The sequence below is a fragment of the Manis javanica genome, chromosome 2, assembly GCF_040802235.1.
Source record: "Manis javanica isolate MJ-LG chromosome 2, MJ_LKY, whole genome shotgun sequence".
In the NCBI taxonomy this organism is placed as follows: domain Eukaryota; kingdom Metazoa; phylum Chordata; class Mammalia; order Pholidota; family Manidae; genus Manis; species Manis javanica.
The window spans coordinates 38,624,635-38,644,104 of NC_133157.1; positions in this window are offsets into that span (position 1 = coordinate 38,624,635).

The following is a 19,470-nucleotide window of genomic DNA, read 5'->3' on the forward strand; positions in this document are numbered from 1 at the left end:
TAAGCCTCCCTTCCCACCCATCCTCCCTAGTCCCTTTCCCTTTGGTAACTGTGAGTCCATTCTTGGGTTCTGTGATTCTGCTGCTGTTTTATTCTTTCAGTTTTTCTTTGTTCTCATACTCCACATATGAGTGAAATCATTTGGTATTTGTCTTTCTCTGCCTGGCTTATTTCACTGAGCATAATACCCTCTAGCTCCATCCATGTTGTTGCAAATGGTAGGATTTGTTTTCTTCTTATGACTGAATAATATTCCATTGTGTATATGTACCACATCTTCTTTATCCATTCATCTACTGATGGACACTTAGGTTGCTTCCATATCTTGGCTATTGAAAATAGTGCTGCGATAAACATAGGGGTGCATCTGTCTTTTTCAAACTGGGCTGCTGCATTCTTAGGGTAAATTCCTAGAAGTGGAATTCCTGGGTCAAATGAAATTTCTATTTTGAGCATTTTGAGGAACCTCCATACTGCTTTCCACAATGGTTGAACTAATTTACACTCCCACCAGCAGTATAGGAGGGTTCCCCATTCTCCACAACCTCGCCAACATTTGTTGTTGTTTGTCTTTTGGATGGCAGCCATCCTTACTGGTGTTAAGTGATACCTCATTGTGGTTTTAATTTGCATTTCTCTGATAATTAGCGATGTGGATCATCTTTTCATGTGTCTGTTGGCCACCTGAATTTCTTCTTTAGAGAACTGTCTATTCAGCTCCTCTTCCCATTTTTTAATTGGATTATTTGCTTTTTGTTTGTTGAGGTGTGTGAGCTCTTTATATATTTTGGATGTCAACCCTTTATTGGATCTGTCATTTATGAATATATTCTCCCATACTGTAGGATGCCTTTTTGTTGTATTGATGGTGTCCTTTGCTGTACAGAAGCTTTTCAGCTTGATATAGTCCCACTTGTTCATTTTTGGTTTTGTTTCCCTTGCCTGGGGAGATATGTTCATGAAGAAGTCACTCATGTTTATGTCTAAGAGATTTTTGCCTATGTTTTTTTCTATGAGTTTTATGGTTTCATGACTTACATTCAGATCTTTGATCCATTTCGAATTTACTTTTGTGTATGGGGTTAGACAGTGATCCAGTTTCATTCCCTTACATGTAGCTGTCTAGTTTTGCCAGCACCATCTGTTGAAGAGACTGTCATATTTCCATTGTATGTCCATGGCTCCTTTATGGTATATTAATTGACCATATATGTTTGGGTTAATGTTTGGAGTCTCTAATCTGTTCCACTGGTCTGTGGCTCTGTTCTTGTGCCAGTACCAAATTGTCTTGATTAATGTGGCTTTGTAGCAGAGCTTGAAGTTGGGGAGCAAAATCCCCCCCCACTTCATTCTTCTTTCTCAGGATTGCTTTGGCTATTCGGGGTCTTTGGTGGTTTCATATGAGTTTTTGAACTATTTGTTCCAGTTCATTGAAGATGTTGGTAATTTGATAGGGACTACAGCGAATCTGTATATTGCTTTGGGCAGGATGGCCATTTTGATGATATTAATTCTTCCTAGCCAAGAGCATGGGATGAGTTTCCATTTGTTAGTGTCCTCTTTAATTTCTCTTAAGAGTGTCTTATAGTTTTCAGGGTATAGGTCTTTCACTTCTTTGGTTAGGTTTATTCCTAGGTATTTTATTCTTTTTGATGCAACTGTGAATGGAATTGTTTTCCTGATTTCTCTTTCTATTAGTTCACTGTTAGTGTAAAGGAAAGCCAAAGATTTCTGTGCATTAATTTTGTATCCTGCAACTTTGCTGTATTCTGATATCAGTTCTAGTAGTTTTGGAGTGGAGTCTTTAGGGTTTCTTATGTACAATATCATGTCATCTGCAAATAGCGACAGTTTAACTTCTTCTTTACCAATCTGGATTCCTTGTATTTCTTTGTTTTGTCTGATTGCTGTGGCTAGGACCTCCAGTATTATGTTGAATAACAGTGGGGAGAGTGAACATCCCTGTCTTGTTCCCGAGATCAGAGGAAAAGCTTTCAGCCTCTCGCTGTTCAGTATGATGTTAGCTGTGGGTTTATCATATATGGCCTTTATTATGTTGAGGTACTTGCCCTCTATGCCCATTTTGTTGAGAGTTTTTATTATGAATGGATGTTGAATTTTATCTAATGCCTTTTCAGCATGTATGGAGATGATCATGTGGTTTTTGTCCTTCTTTTTGTTGATGTGGTGGATGATGTTGATGGATTTTCAAATGTTGTACCATCCTTGCATCCCTGGGATGAATCCCACTTGGTCATGGTGTATGATCCTTTTGATATAGTTTTGAATTTGATTTGCTAATATTTTGTTGAGTATTTTTGCATCTACGTTCATCAGGGGTATTGGTCTGTAGTTTTCTTTTTTGGTGGGGTCTTTGCCTGGTTTTGGTATTAGGGTGATGTTGGCTTCATAGAATGAGTTTGAGAGCATTCCCTCCTCTTCTTTTCTTGGAAAACTTTAAGGAGAAAGAGTATTATGTCTTCTCTGTATGTCTGATAAGATTTGGAAGTAAATCCATATGGCCTGGGGGTTTTGTTCTTGGATTATTTTTTGATTACTGCTTTAATTTCTTTGCTCGTAATTGGTCTGCTTAGATTTTCTGTTTCTTTCTGGGTCAGTCTTGTAAGGTATTTTTCTAGGAAGTTGACCATTTCTTCTAGGTTTTCCAGCTTGTTTCATTTCTGGAGATCCTTTTATCTCTCTCTGCATCAGCTTCTATGTGTTCCTGTTCTCTGGTTTCTATTCCATTAATGGCCTCTTGCATCCCGTCCATTCTGCTTTTAAGTTCTTCCAGAGATTGTTTTATTTCTGTAGTCTCCCTCTGTACTTGCTCCTTTACCTCTTGCATATTTCTCTTCAGATCCATCAGCATGTTTATGATTTTTATTTTGACTCTTTTTCAGGGAGACTGGTTAGGTCTATCTCTGCAGGTCCTCTCTCAGGGGTTGTCTGGACTATTTTGGACTGGACTAAATTCTTCTGCCTTTTCATGGTGATAGCGGTGGCTGTAGGCAGGTTGTGGGTGTGTCAGCTGGGAGAAGAAAGTCCTTTCCTGCTTGCTGGATGCCTTGCCCTTCTCCGCTGCTGGTTTCGGTTACCCGCATTCCTGGAGCAGCCACCGGGTTAATCCCCGAAGGTGCTGTGGGCAGGGTCTCTGTCAGAGCATCGCAGAGCCCTGCAGGGAGTGGCAGGCATGCCAGGTGCACTCCCCTGCAAAAGCGGCGCCCCTGCCGGGCAGCTGTGTAATGGCAACAGCCTTTGGGTCTGGCCCAGGTGGCAGTGTCTCAGGCTGGGATTCCGGGTGGCTGCTAGGGGCGCAGCTGCTCCTGGGCCGCTTCACTGCCACCACCGCCAACTCGCGGGGGCTGCTCCCAGACCCCTCTGTCGCCACCGCAGGTGCGTGGGGACCTCTCCCGGGCCCCTCTGGTTCTGCGGCCACTGGCTCGCATGGCCTGCTCCTAGGCCACTCGGTCACCAACACCACGGGCTCATGTGAGCCTCTCCTGGGCCCCTCTGGTGCCTCAGGTTCCCCGGGAGTCCCAGCTGAAGGCTAAGTGTGCTGGGAAGACTTTGTCCAGCTGTGGGGCCCCTGTCTCTTTAAAACTTGCAAAAAGTACTCACTTTTCTTTTGTCTTAGGGGCGCCAGTAGTGGAGACCTGCTTGCAGGTTTTGGTTTTCCATTTCTCTAATATCCAGCACCCCATGCACTGTGTGTCTGCGCTCTGGGTGCGGATTTCTAGAGCTGGTTGTTTAGCAGTTGTGGGCTTTCACTCCCTCCCCGTTCCAACTCCTTTCTTCCCACTGGGTTCTGGTATGGGGGGGCATTCAGGTCCTGCCGGGCCACAGCTTCTATCTTACCCCCTTCGTGTGATGTTGAGTTCTCGCAGATGTAGATGTAGCCTGGCTGTTGTACTGTATCCACTGGTGTCTCTTTTAGAAATAGTTGCATTTACTGTATTTTCATAAATATATATGTTTTTGGGAGGAGATTTCCACTGAACTACTCATGCCGCCATCTTTGCTTCACTCTAGAAATTTATTTTTAAGCCTTTTATTCTTTATATTACATATAGGGTAAAGTAACAAATACCATACCATCCAGAGATAATCATTTACATCTTAAATTAGGTATGTTACATATGTCACATTATAAATAAAATCAGCCTGCACATATTTTATAACCCACTTTTAATACACTAAATATAAGCAATATTAAAGAAACTTTACATTACTCAAATGCATCATTTTAATTTCTACATTTTATATACATCCATTTAATAACAATGAGTGCCTTCTACATACAGCCCCCATGATAGAACAACACAGTCACGGTTCCTGTCCTTACCTTCCACTGTATTGTGGATGACTGATACTATATAAAAAGTTTAAAAAAAAAGGTCTTTGTTATTAAGGAAAAATATGAATACTAAAACCAAAATGAGATGCAAGTGCATATCTGCTCAAGTGGCTTTAATGCAAAGACAATACCAAAAATGTAGAGAAATACATTTAATTACCTCCTCTGTCATGGGTGGCCCCTTTCTACTCAGGTGTGTGCTGGTCTCCCACCTGTTTTCCTATCCTACAAAACCTACTTTCAGACAAGCGATTGATATGTTACTCTTTCTTTAATAGACTTCTAAATACTTGGAGCAGAAAGTTGATAGTATATATATATATATGCACATATGTATTAAATATCCTGTATATTATATATATATTAATGAGGAACACATATAGTTATGTATTTGCATTATATATTTTGTTATATATACATTAATGGAAATATATATGAAATTGCATATACAACTCACTTGGCTCTTTGTGTGTGTGTGTGTGTGTGTATGTGTGTGTGTGTGTGTGTGTGTGTAGTTATAGGAAGACATAATTGAAACTTTTTTCTTAGATTACACTTTCTTCTCCAAGAATTTAATTGTTTTATTCACTAAAATACTTTTTCAATATTGAATGAGAGCTTTGCAATTCATTATAAATGGGCAAATAAAAGGCAATAATGTTTTGAAGTTTAATATACAAGTTCTTCCTATCTTCATATTCTTTAAAATATTTTTTCTTCACTTTTATTTTTGTTGGGTTAATTCAAGTTGAACTCTCCTAAAACAGTTCCACTTACAAAATAATCATATTCTCTTAAATGTTTTAAACTGCAATTGATAAACCTTACATATTGAATTTTATTTTTTATTTATTTATTTATTTTGAGAGGGCATCTCTCATATTTATTGATCAAATGGTTGTTAACAGTTAACAACAGTAAAATTCTGTACAGGGGACTCAATGCACAATCATTAATCCACCCCAAGCCTAGTTCTCATCAGTCTCCAATCTTCTGAAGCACAACGAACAGGTTCTTATATGGTGAACAAATTCTTACATAGTGAATAAGTTCTTACATGGTGAACAGTACAAGGGCAGTCATCACAGAAACTTTCGCTTTTGATCATGCATTATGAACTATAAACAATCAGGTCAAATATGAATATTTGTTTGATTTTTATACTTGATTTATATGTGAATCCCACATTTCTCCCTTATTATTATTATTATTATTATTATTATTTTTAATAAAATGCTGAAGTGGTAGGTAGATGCAAGATAAAGGTAGAAAACATAGTTCAGTGCTATAAGAAAGCAAATGTAGATGATCAGGTGTGTGCCTATAGGCTAACTATTAATCCAAGCTAGACAAGGGCAACAAAACATCCACAGATGCAGAAGATTTCTCTCAAAACAGGGGGGTGAGGTGCTAAGCCTCACCTCTGTTGATCCCCAGTTTCTCACCTGATGGCCCCCCTGCGACTGTGCCTGTCTTAGGTTGTTCCTCCCTTGAGGAATCTTACCCGTCTCTGGCTAACCAGTCATCTTCTGGGGCCATACAGGGAAATGTAAAGTTGGTAAGTGAGAGAGAAGCAATATTCTTTGAAAAGGTTAGCTTTTTACTTCTTTGAAGATTTATGCCCTGTGGGTTTTATGCCCAGCATTTGTCTTGAGGTGTCTTTACCACTTGGAAGAATTATGATACTTGGTAAATTCGATATGAGGCATGAATTCTATTTAAGGGTTCTAATTAGGAAGGAAGAAAAAAAGCTATAGAAGTAGCCGACGGAAGAAAACATGGAAAAGTTGGTTATTTCTTTGACATATCTTCTCGTAGAGTAACTTAAGCATGTATAGGTTTTAAACTACTAATTAAATTGCACACACACATTAACATAATAGGAATACAGTTACATAACCAAAGTAGACCTACAATTACCAGCCATCTCCAGTGAAACCAAGGAAACCAGTAAGGTACCCTAAGCATTTGTGAAAACTTATCTATGATATGATGGATATTGTCTAACTGAATTTGAATAGTTTGAGAAAAATCAGACAATTTAAAACAATACATTCCTGGGAACTGTTCACATCCCATATGTTCTTTTAACTGTACATAGTCTGTAGTCTCAAGATTTTGGAGCGCTGCAAGTTGCACTTCTCCTAATTCTTGGTTGAGTTCCAACAATACAGATCTAGTCAAATTTGTTGTTTTACTGTATGCACAGGCCAGCTTAGATATCTCCTCCTTCATTCCAATGGCAATTCCAGGAACCAGTGGGATGAATGCAGCTACAACTGCAACAGCGCCAGGATCTTTGTTGACGTTTTTTGATGATCATCTTCTGGAATGACTCTTCCAGAGGATGTTGATGTTGGAACTTCTTCTTCATATCGTATCTTAGGTCATTGTCTGGGTAGCCAAATTAGGCTTTGATCCTCTGTATAAACACATACAGACCCTTTGCCCACACTTTGATATGCTGTTTATACAATTGTGAAGAACTTATTGGAGGTCACCACACAGGAACTGCTTGTTTTTTTTAAGAGAAAGGAATATTATCAGAAAAATGTACTTCCATAGTTGATCATCTGACACCCTTTAAATGATCAAAATTAAGGATATTTAAAGCATGCATTAAACGTTGATTTACAGTTAGTTTTATCTTTTCAGGGAGTAATCCCCCTTTCTTATTTTTTGTTATCATTAATCTACAATAACATGAAGAACATTATGTTTACTAGGCTCTCCCCTATACCAGGTCCCCCCTATAAACCCCTTTACAGTAACTGTCCATAAGCATAGCAAACACTGTAGAATCACTACTTGTCTTCTCTGTGTTGTACAGCCCTCCCCTTTCTCCCATCCCCCCTTAATGCATGCTAACCTTAATATCCCCCTTCATCTCCCCCCTCCCCTTATCCCTCACTACCCACCCATCCTCCCCAGTCCCTTTCCCTTTGGCACCTGTTAGTCCATTCTTGGGTTCTATGATTCTGCTGCTGTTTTGTTCCTTTAGTTTTTCCTTTGTTCTTATACTCCACAGATGAGTGAAATCATTTGGTATTTCTCTTTCTCCGCTTGGCTTATTTCACTGAGTATAATACCCTATAGCTCCATCCATGTTGTTGCAAATGGTAGGATTTGTTTTCTTCTAATGGCTGAGTAATATTCCATTGTGTGTATGTACCACATCTTCTTTATCCAATCATCCTCTGATGGACACTTAGGTTGCTTCCAATTCTTGGCTATTGTAAATAGTGCTGCGATAAACATAGGGGTTCATCTGTCTTTTTCAAACTTGAGTGCTGCATTTTTAGGGTAAATTCCCAGGAGTGTAATTCCTGGGTCAAATGGTAAGTTTATTTTGAGCATTTTGATGAACCTTCATACTGCGTTCCACAGTGGTTGAACTAATTTACATTCCCACCAGCAGTGTAGGAGGGTTCCCCTTTCTCCACAGCCTCGCCAACATTTGTTGTTGTTTGTCTTTTGGATGGTAGCCATCCTTACTGGTGTGAGGTGATATCTCATTGTAGTTTTAATTTGCATTTCTCTGATAATTAGCGATGTGAAACATCTTTTCATGTGTCTGTTGGCCATCAGTATTTCTTTTTTGGAGAACTGTCCAGTTCCTCTGCCGATTTTTTAAGTGGATTGTTTGTTTTTTGTTTGTTGAGGTGTGTGAGCTCTTTATATATTTTGGACATCTAGCCTTTATCGGATCTGTAATTTTCAAATATATTCTCCCATTATGTAGGATACCTTTTCATTCTATTGATGGTGTACTTTGCTGTACAGAAGCTTTTCAGCTTGATATAGTCCCACTTGTTCATTTTTGGTTTTGTTTCCCTTGCCTGGGGAGATATGTTCAAGAAGAGGTCACTCATGTTTATGTCTAAGAGGTTTTTGCCTATGTTTCTTTCCAAGAGTTTTATGGTTTCATGACTTACATTCAGGTCTTTGATCTATTTGGAATTTACTTTTGTGTATGGGGTTAGACAGTGGTCCAGTTTCATGCTCCTACATGTAGCTGTGCAGTTTTTCCAGCACCGTCGGTTGAAGAGACTGTCATTTCGCCATTGTATGTCCATGGCTTCTTTATCAAATATTAATTGACCATATATGTTTGGGTTAATGTCTAGAGTCTCTAATCTGTTCCACTGGTCTGTGGCTCTGTTCTTGTGCCAGTACCAAATTGTCTTGATTACCGTGGTTTTGTAGAAGAGCTTGACGTTGGGGAGTGAGATCCCCCCTACTTTATTCTTCTTTCTCAGGATTGCTTTGGCTATTTGGGGTCTTTGGTGTTTCCATATGAAGTTTTGAATTATTTATTCCAGTTGGTTGAAGAATGTTGCTGGTAATTTGATAGGGTTTGCATCAAATCTGTTTATTGCTTTGGGCAGGATGGCCATTTTGATGATATTAATTCTTCCTAACCATGAGCATGGGATGTGTTTTCATTTGTTAGTGTTTCTCTTCAGAGTGACTTGTAGTTTTCAGGGTATAGTTCTTTCACTTCTTTGGTTAGGTTTATTCCTAGGTATTTTATTCTTTTTGATGCAATTGTGAATGGAATTGTTTTCCTGATTTCTCTTTCTATTGGTTCATTGTTAGTGTATAGGAAAGCTACAGATTTCTGTGTGTTAATTTTGTATCCTGCAACTTTGCTGTATTCTGATATCAGTTCTAGTAGTTTTGGACTGGAGTCTTTAGGGTTTTTTATGTACAATATCATGTCATCTGCACGTAGTGACAGTTTAACTTCTTATTTACCAATCTGGATTCCTTGTATTTCTTTTTTTTGTCTGATTGCCATGGCTAGGACCTCCAGTACTATGTTAAATAACAGTGGGGAGAGTGCGCATCGCAGTCTAGTTCCTGATTTCAGAGGAAAAGCTTTCAGTTCTCACTGTTCAGTATAATGTTGGCTGTGGGTTTATAATGTATGGCCTTTATTATGTTGAGGTACTTGCCCTCTATTTCCATTTTGCTGAGAGTTTTTATCATGAATGGATGTTGAATTTTGTCAAATGATTTTTCAGCATCTATGGACATGATCATGTGGTTTTAGTCTTTCTTTTTGTTGATGTGGTGGATGATGTTGATGAATTTTCGAATGTTGTACCATCCTTGCATCCCTAGGATAAATCCGAGTTGGTCATGGTGTATGATCCTTTTGATATACTTTTGAATTCAGTTTGCTAATATTTTGTTGAGTACTTTTGCATCTATGTTCATCAGGGATATTAGTCTGTATTTTTCTTTTTTGGTGGGGTCTTTGCCTGGTTTTGGTATTAGGGTGATGTTGGCTTCATAGAATGAGTTTGGGAGTATTCCCTCCTCTTCCATTTTTTGGAAAACTTTAAGGAGAATGGATATTATGTCTTCTCTGTGTGTCTGATAAAATTCCAATGTAAATCTGTCCGACCCGGGGGTTTTGTTCTTTGGTAGTTTTTTGATTACCGTTTCAATTTCTTTGCTCATAATTGGATTGTTTTACTTTTTTGTTTCTTCCTTGTTCAGTCTTGGAAGGTTGTTTTTTTCTAGGAAGTTGTCTATTTCTTCTAGGTTTTCCAGCTTGTTGGCATATAGGTATTCATGGTAGTCTTTAATAATTCTTTGTATTTGTGTGGAGTCTGTCGTGATTTTTCCATTCCCATTTCTGATTCTGTTAATTTGTGTTGATTCTCTTTTTCTCTTAATAAGTTTGGCTAGGGGCTTATCTATTTTCTTTATTTTCTCAAAGAACCAGCTCTTGGTTTCATTGATTTTTGCTATTGTTTTATTCTTCTCAATTTTGTTTATTTCTTCTCTGATCTTTATTATGTCCCTCCTTCTGCTGACTTTAGGCCTCATTTGTTCTTCTTTTTCCAGTTTCAATAATTGTGATGTTAGACTATTCATTTGGGATTGTTCTTGCTTGTTCAAGTGTGCCTGGATCGCTATATACTTTCCTCTTAAGACTGCTTTCACTGTGTCCCACAGAAGTTTGGGCTTTGTATTATTGTTGTCATTTGTTTCCATATATTCCTTGATCTCTATTTTGATTTGTTCATTGATCCACTGATTATTTAGGAGCATGCTGTTAAGCCTCCATGTGTTTGTGAGCCTTTTTGTTTTCCTTGTAGAATTTACTTATAGTTTTATACCTTCATGGTCTGAAAAATTGGTTGGTAGAATTTCTATATTTTGGAATTTACTGAGGCTCTTTTTGTGGGCTAGTATGTGGTCTATTCTGGAGAATGTTCCATGTGCACTTGAGAAGAATGTATATCCTGTTGCTTTTGGATGTAGAGTTCTATAGATGTCTATTAGGTCCATCTGTTCTACTGTGTTGTTCAGTGCCTGTGTGTCCTTACTTACTTTCTGCCTGGTGGATCTGTACTTTGGGGTGAGTGGTGTGTTGAAGTCTCCTAAAATGAATGCATTGCAGTATATTTCCTTCTTTAGTTCTGTTAGTATTTGTTTCACATATGCTGGTGTTCCTGTGTTGGGTGCATATATATTTAGAATGGTTATATCCTCTTGTTGGACTGAGCCCTTTATCATTATGTAGTGTCCTTCTTTATCTCTTGTTACTTTCTTTGTTTTGAAGTCTATTTTGTCTGATATTAGTACTGCAACCCCTGCTTTCTTCTCGCTGTTGTTTGCCTGAAATGTTTTTCCATCCCTTGACTTTAAGTCTGTACATGTCTTTGGGTTTGAGGTGAGTTTCTTGTAAGCAGCATATAGATGGGTCTTGCTTTTTTATCCATTCTATTACTTTGTGTCTTTTGATTGGTGCATTAAGGCCATTTACATTAGGTTGACTATTGAGAGATATGTACTTATTGCCATTGTAGGCTTTATATTCTTGGTTACCAAAGGTTCAAGGTTAGCCTCTTTAGTATCTTCCTGCCTAACTTAGCTCGCTTATTGAGCTGTTATATACACTGTCTGGAGATTCTTTTCTTCTCTCCATTCTTTTTCCTCCTCCTCCATTCTTCACATGTTGTGTGTTTTGTTCTGTGGTCTTTTTAGGAGTGCTCCTATCTAGAGCAGTCCCTGTAAGATGCCCTGTAGAGGTGGTTTGTAGGAAGCAAATTCCCTCAGCTTTTGTTTGTCTGGGAAATGTTTAATCCCAATATCATATTTAAATGATAATCATGCTGGGTACAGTATCCTTGGTTCAAGGTCTTGTGTTTTATTGCATTAAATATATCATGCCATTCTCTTCTGGCCTGTAGGGTTTCTGTCGAGAAGTCTGATGATAGTCTGATGGGTTTTCCTTTATAGGTGACCTTTTTCTCTCTAGCTACCTTTAAAACTCTTTCCTTGTCTTTGATCCTTGCCATTTTAATTATTATGTGTCTTGGTGTTGTCCTCCTTGGATCCTTTCTGTTGGGGGCGCTGTGTATTTCTGTTGTCTGTTTGATTATTTCCTTCCCCAGTTTGGGGAAGTTTTCAGCAATTATTTCTTCAAAGACACTTTTTATCCCTTTTTCTCTCTCTTCTTCTTCTGGTACCCCTATAATATGGATATTATTCCTTTTGGATTGGTCACACAGTTCTCTTAATATTGTTTCATTCCTGGAGATCCTTTTATCTCTCTGTATGTAAGCTTCTATGCATTCCTGTTCTCTGGTTTCTATTCCTTCAATGGCCTCTTGCATCTTTTCCATTCTGCTTATAAATCCTTCCAGAGTTTGTTTCACTTCTGTAATCTCCTTCCTGGCATCTGTGATCTCCCTCTGGACTTCATCCCATTGCTCTTGCATTTTTCTCTCCATCTCCATGAGCATGTTTATGATTTTTGTTTTGAATTCTTTTTCAGGAAGACTGGTTAAGTCTGTCTCCTTCTCTGGTGTTGCCTCTATGATCTTGGTCTGCCTGTAATTTTGCCTCTTCATGGTGATAGAAATAGTTTGCAGAGCTGGAATGAGTGACAGCTGGAAGAACTTCCCTTCTTGTTGGTTTGTGGACTTCCTCTCCTGGGAGAACAGCGACCTCTAGTGGCTTGTGCTGGCACCTGCACACAGACAGTGCTTCTGCTTCCTTCCAGGATGCTATAGAGTTTATCTCCGCTGTTGCTGTGGGTGTGGCCTGGCTCTGGCTGCTGCTCCAATATGGCAGAGCCCCGTTGGCGTGGGAGTGGCTGGGAGGCTATTTATCTTGGTAAGGGGCTTCCGTGCTCCCTGCTGCCCAAGCGGTTAGAGTGCCCAGAGATCCCCAGATTCCCTACCTCTGGACTAAGTGTCCCGCCCTGCCCCCTTAAGACTTCCAAAAAGCACCCACCAAAACAAAACAAAACAAAACAAAATTAAATAAATAATTAAAAACAAAAAGACAAAAAAAAACCCACTCCCTTTTCTTTGTCCTCAGGTGCCAGCCTCAGGCATCCTCTCACCAGTCTTCCTGCCCTGTTTCCCTAGTATTGGGGTCCCTGTCCCTTTAGGACTTCAAAAAGCACTCGCCTAAAAAAAAAAGTAAAAATAAAAAAAATGGCCACTCAAGTTTCTTTGTTCTCCGGCGCCGGCCTCAGGCACCCGGTCACTGGTCTTGCTACCCTGTTTCCCTAGTATTGGGGTCCTTGTCCCTTTAAGACTTCCAAAAAACACTTGCCAAAAAAAAATGGCCGCTTACTTTAGTTTGTTCTCTGGCACCAGCCTCAGGGACCCACTCACAGTTCTTGCTGCCCTGTTTCCCTAGTATCCAGGACCCCACGCATGCACTGTGTCTGCGCTCTGGTCCGGATGGCTGGGGCTGGGTGTTCAGCAGTCCTGTGCTCCCTCTCCCTCCCCGCTCTGACTCCTCTCCTCCCGTCGGGAGCTGGAGGGAGGGGCGCTTGGGTCCCCCCGGGCCAGGGCTTGTATCTTACCCCCTTCACGAGGCACTGGGTTCTCGCAGGTGTGGATGTGGTCTGGATGTTGTCCTGTGTCCTCTGGTCTCTATTCTAGGAAGAGTTGTCTTTGTTATATTTTCATAGATATATGTTGTTTTGGGAAGAGATTTCTGCTGCTCTACTCACGCTGCCATCTTGGCTCCCTGAATTTTTCTCTTTAAAATATTTTGCAAAACTCATTTAAAAATTGGTCAGTAAAATATATTTTAACATAAAGCAACAGAGCCAATATCCGTGTTTCATATGGACCCCATAGTGAGCTGAATGCGATGCCTCCACACAAGGACTTCTTCAAATATGTCACCTACATGGAAGGTCAAACAAAGCCAGTTGTGAAAAATCTTGATCTGATATATGCTTGTAAAGAAGGAGAGATGACAGTCCTCGGCAGTCACAGAAATAACTTAATTTACGTCAGAGAAAGAGATAAGTGACAGGTAGAGAAAATTTCTGTCAAGCTATGGAGACCTTGAGATGAAAATGAAATTTTTTTATACAATCAAAGGTCAGATCCTTATTTTTAAGAATCCCTGCTTGATGGTCTTTTTTCATTTCTTGGTGTCAAAATGAAATTGAATGAATCTGAAATTTTCCCTCAGTTTTAATGGAATCAGGAACTCAGATGCAGCAAAAAGGCCAAGAAATAATGAATCTGTGAATAGTTAGGCTCAAATTACGGATTATTTAAAATGACAAGTTAAATATCTTTGTCTTTTATTACCTATTTTCAATATTAGAAGATTTCTCATCTTTGAAAACATAATAGATTTGACCAATGTATTATAAAATTATTGCAGCATATTCATTCTAAACTGTGTTATTGACTGTATGTGTCTATCTACCATTGTGGGTCTTATATTTTAGTGTAATGCAATAATCATTCAAATCTCAAGAACAATTATACACTGTGATCCATATTATGAAGGCTAAATATAGGATACTATGGGCAACAGATGTGTTATTGGTTTCAGGGAAATTATTTTTAAGGAAATGAACCTCAACAAAGATGAGTAAAATAGCTGGGGCACAGGCAAGAGAGCGATAGGAAAAGAGAATGTGTTAGGGGTCAGGTTGGCACACACTTGCAAGCCATGGAAAATTTTATTTTTTGTCTAATGGAAAATCATGTAGCATTTTAAACAGTGCATGGACTCTTTCACTATGTTTTAATAACATCTTTATGTATAAAAAAGTGAAGACAGGTTAACAGTATCTAGTGTCCTTTGATACTCAGTAATTTTACAAAGGAAAATGATGCTTTCAAATGAACAATCTGTATGTTAATTGTAATTTTAAAGTTTTGGTTTCTGAATATGTCCAACTCTAATATTCAAACTTCCATAAAGAATAGTAAGAGGAAGGTAAAACTAGAGGTGCAAAATCATCACAGAAAGTAAACATTAAAGGAAGTAGTTGAATATAGCAGGAGATCTGCAGGCATGGCAGTCCTGAGATGTGAATTTCCCAGATAAAATAGACATTTCTGGGGGCTTAAATTATGTCTGTACAATATTTTCATTATTTTCTTTCTTTTGAATTTCCTTCCATATTATATATATAAGTACAGAGTTTGTGTATCAACTTCTAATTAAAGACCTTCACTAAAGCACTGAAAGTTAAAAGGAAATGTGGAAAATAGCCAAAATTGAAACAATTTTGGCCTTTAAAAATATTACATTTAACTGTGTGATTTGTCACTGTATTCCTCTTCTAATATATGTATATGTATATGTATATATATACACACATGTATATATATAATAATTACAATGGCCAGAAAATGAGGCTGTATTTACAGAACTTGGGAAGTCTCTCATCTATCTTCCACATTTTGTTTTACCTTCTTTTTCCTATAAATGTTCTGCTTAATTACCAGATTCAGCGGCCAGCGGCGGGGGCGCCGGGCGGGGGCTGCGGCGGGGGCCCCAGGGCCGAGGCCAGGCTGCTGAGGGCCCTCGCTATGACGCCCAGGTGGCCGTTCATCGTCCGCAGCTCCGCCAGGATGTCCCCGTCGCTGGCTTCCCAGCTCGCGGGGGCGGCGGCCGGGCGCTGGGCGGCGGCGAGCGGTCCGCGTCCTGCGCGCGCCCCTCCCCGCCCGCGGCGCCGGGGCGCGGGGCGCGGCCCCTCTCGGGGCCCAGGGCGGCCGCCGGCCGCTCCCGGCCCGCACGAAAAAGAAATTTAATTTCTTCAGGTTTCTGTAACGCTCTTTTGGATACCAAGGATCACAGACACTTCTAAGCATGTAACTCCTGTAAGCTGAAAGTGGTAAAAGAGAACTCTACAAGCTGGTGTTACTTGGAAAAGATGGTAATGAGCTTCACATATCCAACTCTCATACCAGACAAGAGACCTTTGTGGTCAATCAGAAGTCTAATGTGAAAAATGAAATAGAGGCAAGCACACAGAATGTTCTAGCACAGTGTTTCTTAAATGGTAGGTGCATGCCATGCCCCCTGGGACATTGTTAAAGGCAGGTTGTGATTCAGTAGGTCAGGGGAGGGGCCTGGGACTCTGCATTTCTAGCCAGCTCCCAGGTGATGTGAATGCTGCTAGTCTGGGACTACGTTTTGCATACCAAAGGTGCAACCTAATATGATCATGAAGATTGTAAAAGTACTGATGCTGATGACTCTCTTGGCTGTTAGGGGAATAAAAGAGGTGTCCTCTCCCACCATTAGTTTGATTGTCTCCGGCAAAGCCTTGAGTCAAAGAGCATTGGCTTAGGGAGGGCTGAAGATTTCTTAAAGAGGAAAGCCTTCCCTGATGTTTCAGCTAAAACTTCAAAACACGTTGAATTATCAGGACTCAACCTACCCTGACTGGCACATAGAAATAAAAACAGAAGCACCTTTTTAACAAGTACATCAGCTTCCAGAACCTTCTCCTGGATGTCAGGAAACTTAGTTACAGCTCCAGCTCAGCTAAAATCTGGGCTAAATCATTTATAGTTCTCTTCCACCCAAGCGACTTATCATTTTATCCCTGATGTGTGACATAAGCTTTTGAATCAGTGACATCAATTTTGTGTAGCTTCAGTGATTGCTACAAAATACTATCAGGGTCTTGTGACAAGCACAGCTCTTTGGGGAGGTTGGGGCCTTTTCAGGTGCAGAGGGTGGAGTTAATCATACTCCTTTACCCATTCACATGGTCTCTGACCCTTAGCCTGCTTTGTTAGATTTCCAGGCATTATGACCACCTGACGACATTTTATGTATTTCTTGTAAACTGGAATGTAAGTCCTGTGAAAACAGGGACACTGCTTATGTCATTCTCTGCTGTACCACCAGGGTGTAAACAGCAACTGGCCTTTACTAGATGCTCAATTAATACTTGTTGATTGAACCTGTATAATCATCATCAGTCTGGAAACTCAACTCTAAATGCATAAACTGGTGCAGCTGTATGCTGTTATTTCACTCAGTGCTTCAGTTATTTATGGAGGCCATGAAATATTTGGAACATACTTACACTAAATAAATTCCTTGTTTATCTGATATTCAAATTTAACTGGATGTCCCTTTTCTGGACACCTTATGGAAGATCAACATTTTCATCCTGTTTCCGAACAAGGAAGCCAAAGCCAAAAAGGTTCGGTGTTTTCACAGACTTTACAAGTTAGAAGGCATCTTTGTTACGGTTCGGATTAATTACTTGAGATGTGGAGAAGAGGGCCATTGAGAGAAAGGGGCTTGCAGTTTAGTGACACAGCTGAGACTAGAGCAGAGAAAAGCGAGGAGCATGGAGTCTCCTCTCCTAGTCATCCATTCAGTCTCTGATCAGTCAGTCATGGAACAAATGATACCAAGAACCCTTGCATGCCAGGTGCTATACCAGGCTCTGGAGACACAGCAGAACCAGACAGAGTCTGGTCAGGAGCAGACAGGGCCATTGGCTCTCGCCTCCCAGAAGATACCAAACCCATCTGGTGCATCAGCTTGGGGCAGATATCAAAAATTGCTGCACAGCAGACATCAGCTGTTTAGTTAGCACAGGTTTACTGTAAAGCTTGGAGCCTCATCCTCACAAAGGTATGCTAGAAGTCAGTAATATTGTAGCAATATGGGGTGGTGACAGATGGTAACTACACTCACTATGGTGAGCATTTTGTAATGCATACATGTCAAACATTGTGTTGTACCCTAAAACAATTATAATTTATGTCAACTGTATTTCAATTAAAAATTTTAAAAATTATTTACATTTCAATAAAAATGTTTTAATTAAAAAAATGTTTAAAGGACATCAGAAAAAATTGTATTTCAATAAAAACACTTTTAAAACCAAAAAAAAAATATCAGATTCATTGCCAATTATGGGGATACATTTCCATGGACCAGCCACAGTTTTTCAGACAGTACTGTTATAAATATATGATTGCAAGGTTATGAGCTAGCACTGGGTATACAGAGTTTTAAGAATACAGAATCTAAAGAAATCAGAAAATAACCGTTATTTTAATACTGTACCTTAAACAGTACCTATAATAAAACCTTTAATTGGTCAACTCTCATTTGCCAGGCTACAGTTTATATGATTTTGCTTAATCTTTGTGATATAATAGTCCCATTTTATTCACAAAGAAATGGAGTTCAGAGAGTTTATTTTACTTATCGAGCCAGTTATAAAGCCTAGCTTCTAACCTAGGTTTGTCTGCTTTTGTGCTGTTCATCATACTTTTAACATTCATTTTGGATTACATAATTCCTTTGGTTCCACTTTATTTTCCATCAAGCTTGTGTCTTTAACTTCACTTTTCTCACTTACCTAGTCACTGTCACCTTGACCCCATTTTCTATGTTTGTCTTTGAACATACACATGAATAGGTCTCCTACACTCAATCACCTGCGCTAGGCATGATTTTCATTGTAAATTATGAAAACGTTGCTTTAATTCCTTGGACATCTCTAACTAAACTTGTTTGTAGAACTACTCGTGCCATTAAATAAATTGCGTCTAAAGTGTTTTTCAGAGAACACACTAACAAAGTGTTCCTTGAAAATGGGATGCCCAAACCAATTAAGTTTAGAAAATTCTGCCTCTTTTTTACCTTTCTTCATGGTAGGTTACCTCCATAAACATTAGCATATTAAATTGTCATAGCCATTGTAAAATAAAATAATATTTTACATCTTGAAATAAAATCTATGACCATAGAGAAATGTTCATTTGGGAAAAAAACTGGTTCTTAGACTTCTATCTCTGCTGTTCTTACTGGCATTCCCTTGCAATATGCTCAGGGTTTACTGAGCTCTCATTACTACATGGGTTGGAGAAGTTTAGAAGTAATTATCTTAAAGGATATAAACATGTATATTATTATACCTGTGAATATATTTTCCTGCATTGCTATGACTTCTAAAATTCCTATGTAACATTGGGAAATTAAACATTTAGCATTTATTAGATTTCTGTGAGTTTCACATCCTGTTCACCTAGTTAATAACAGAATTTTAGATGCCACATATGTTCTGTAAGTTACTTTCTCATTTTTTTTTTTGTATGGCAAGAGTGAAAGGCATAAGCTGTAGTCTCTTGTATGTTCCTAACTGCTTGTATTTTATAGAATGGTATAATGTGAGTGTCATTTACAATTTTTTATTGAAATATAGTTGATATACAATACTATCTTAGTTTCAGATGAGCAACATAGTGATTTGACAATTATATACATTACTAAATGCTCACCATAGTAAGTATACTTACCATCTGTCACCATACAAATATATCACAATGTTGTTAGATATATTCCTATGCTGTACTTCTATCCCTGTGACTAGTTTGTTTTATGATTTGAAGCTTGTATCATCTTTATTCCCTTCATCCACTTCACCCTTCCTCCCCCATGGTAATCAACAGTCCCTTCTCCATGTTTATGAGCCTATTTCAGTTTTGGGTTTTTTTTGTAGTTTGCTTTCTTTTTCTGCATGTAAGTGAAATCATATATTTCTCTTCCTCTGACTGACTTATTTCACTTAGCATAATACCCTCTGGTTCCTTCCATGTTGTCATAAATGGCAAGATTTTATTCTTTTTTACGACTGAGTAATACTCTATTGCACATATTCATTCACCCATTGATGGGCACTTTGTTATTCCATATCTTGGCTATTGTAAATAATATGGCAGTAAACACAGGAGTGCATAAATCTTTTTGAATTACTAATTTCATTTTCTTTGGGTAGATTCCCAGAAACGGAATTGCTGAGTCATATGGTATTTCTGTTTTTAGTTTTTTGAGAAACCC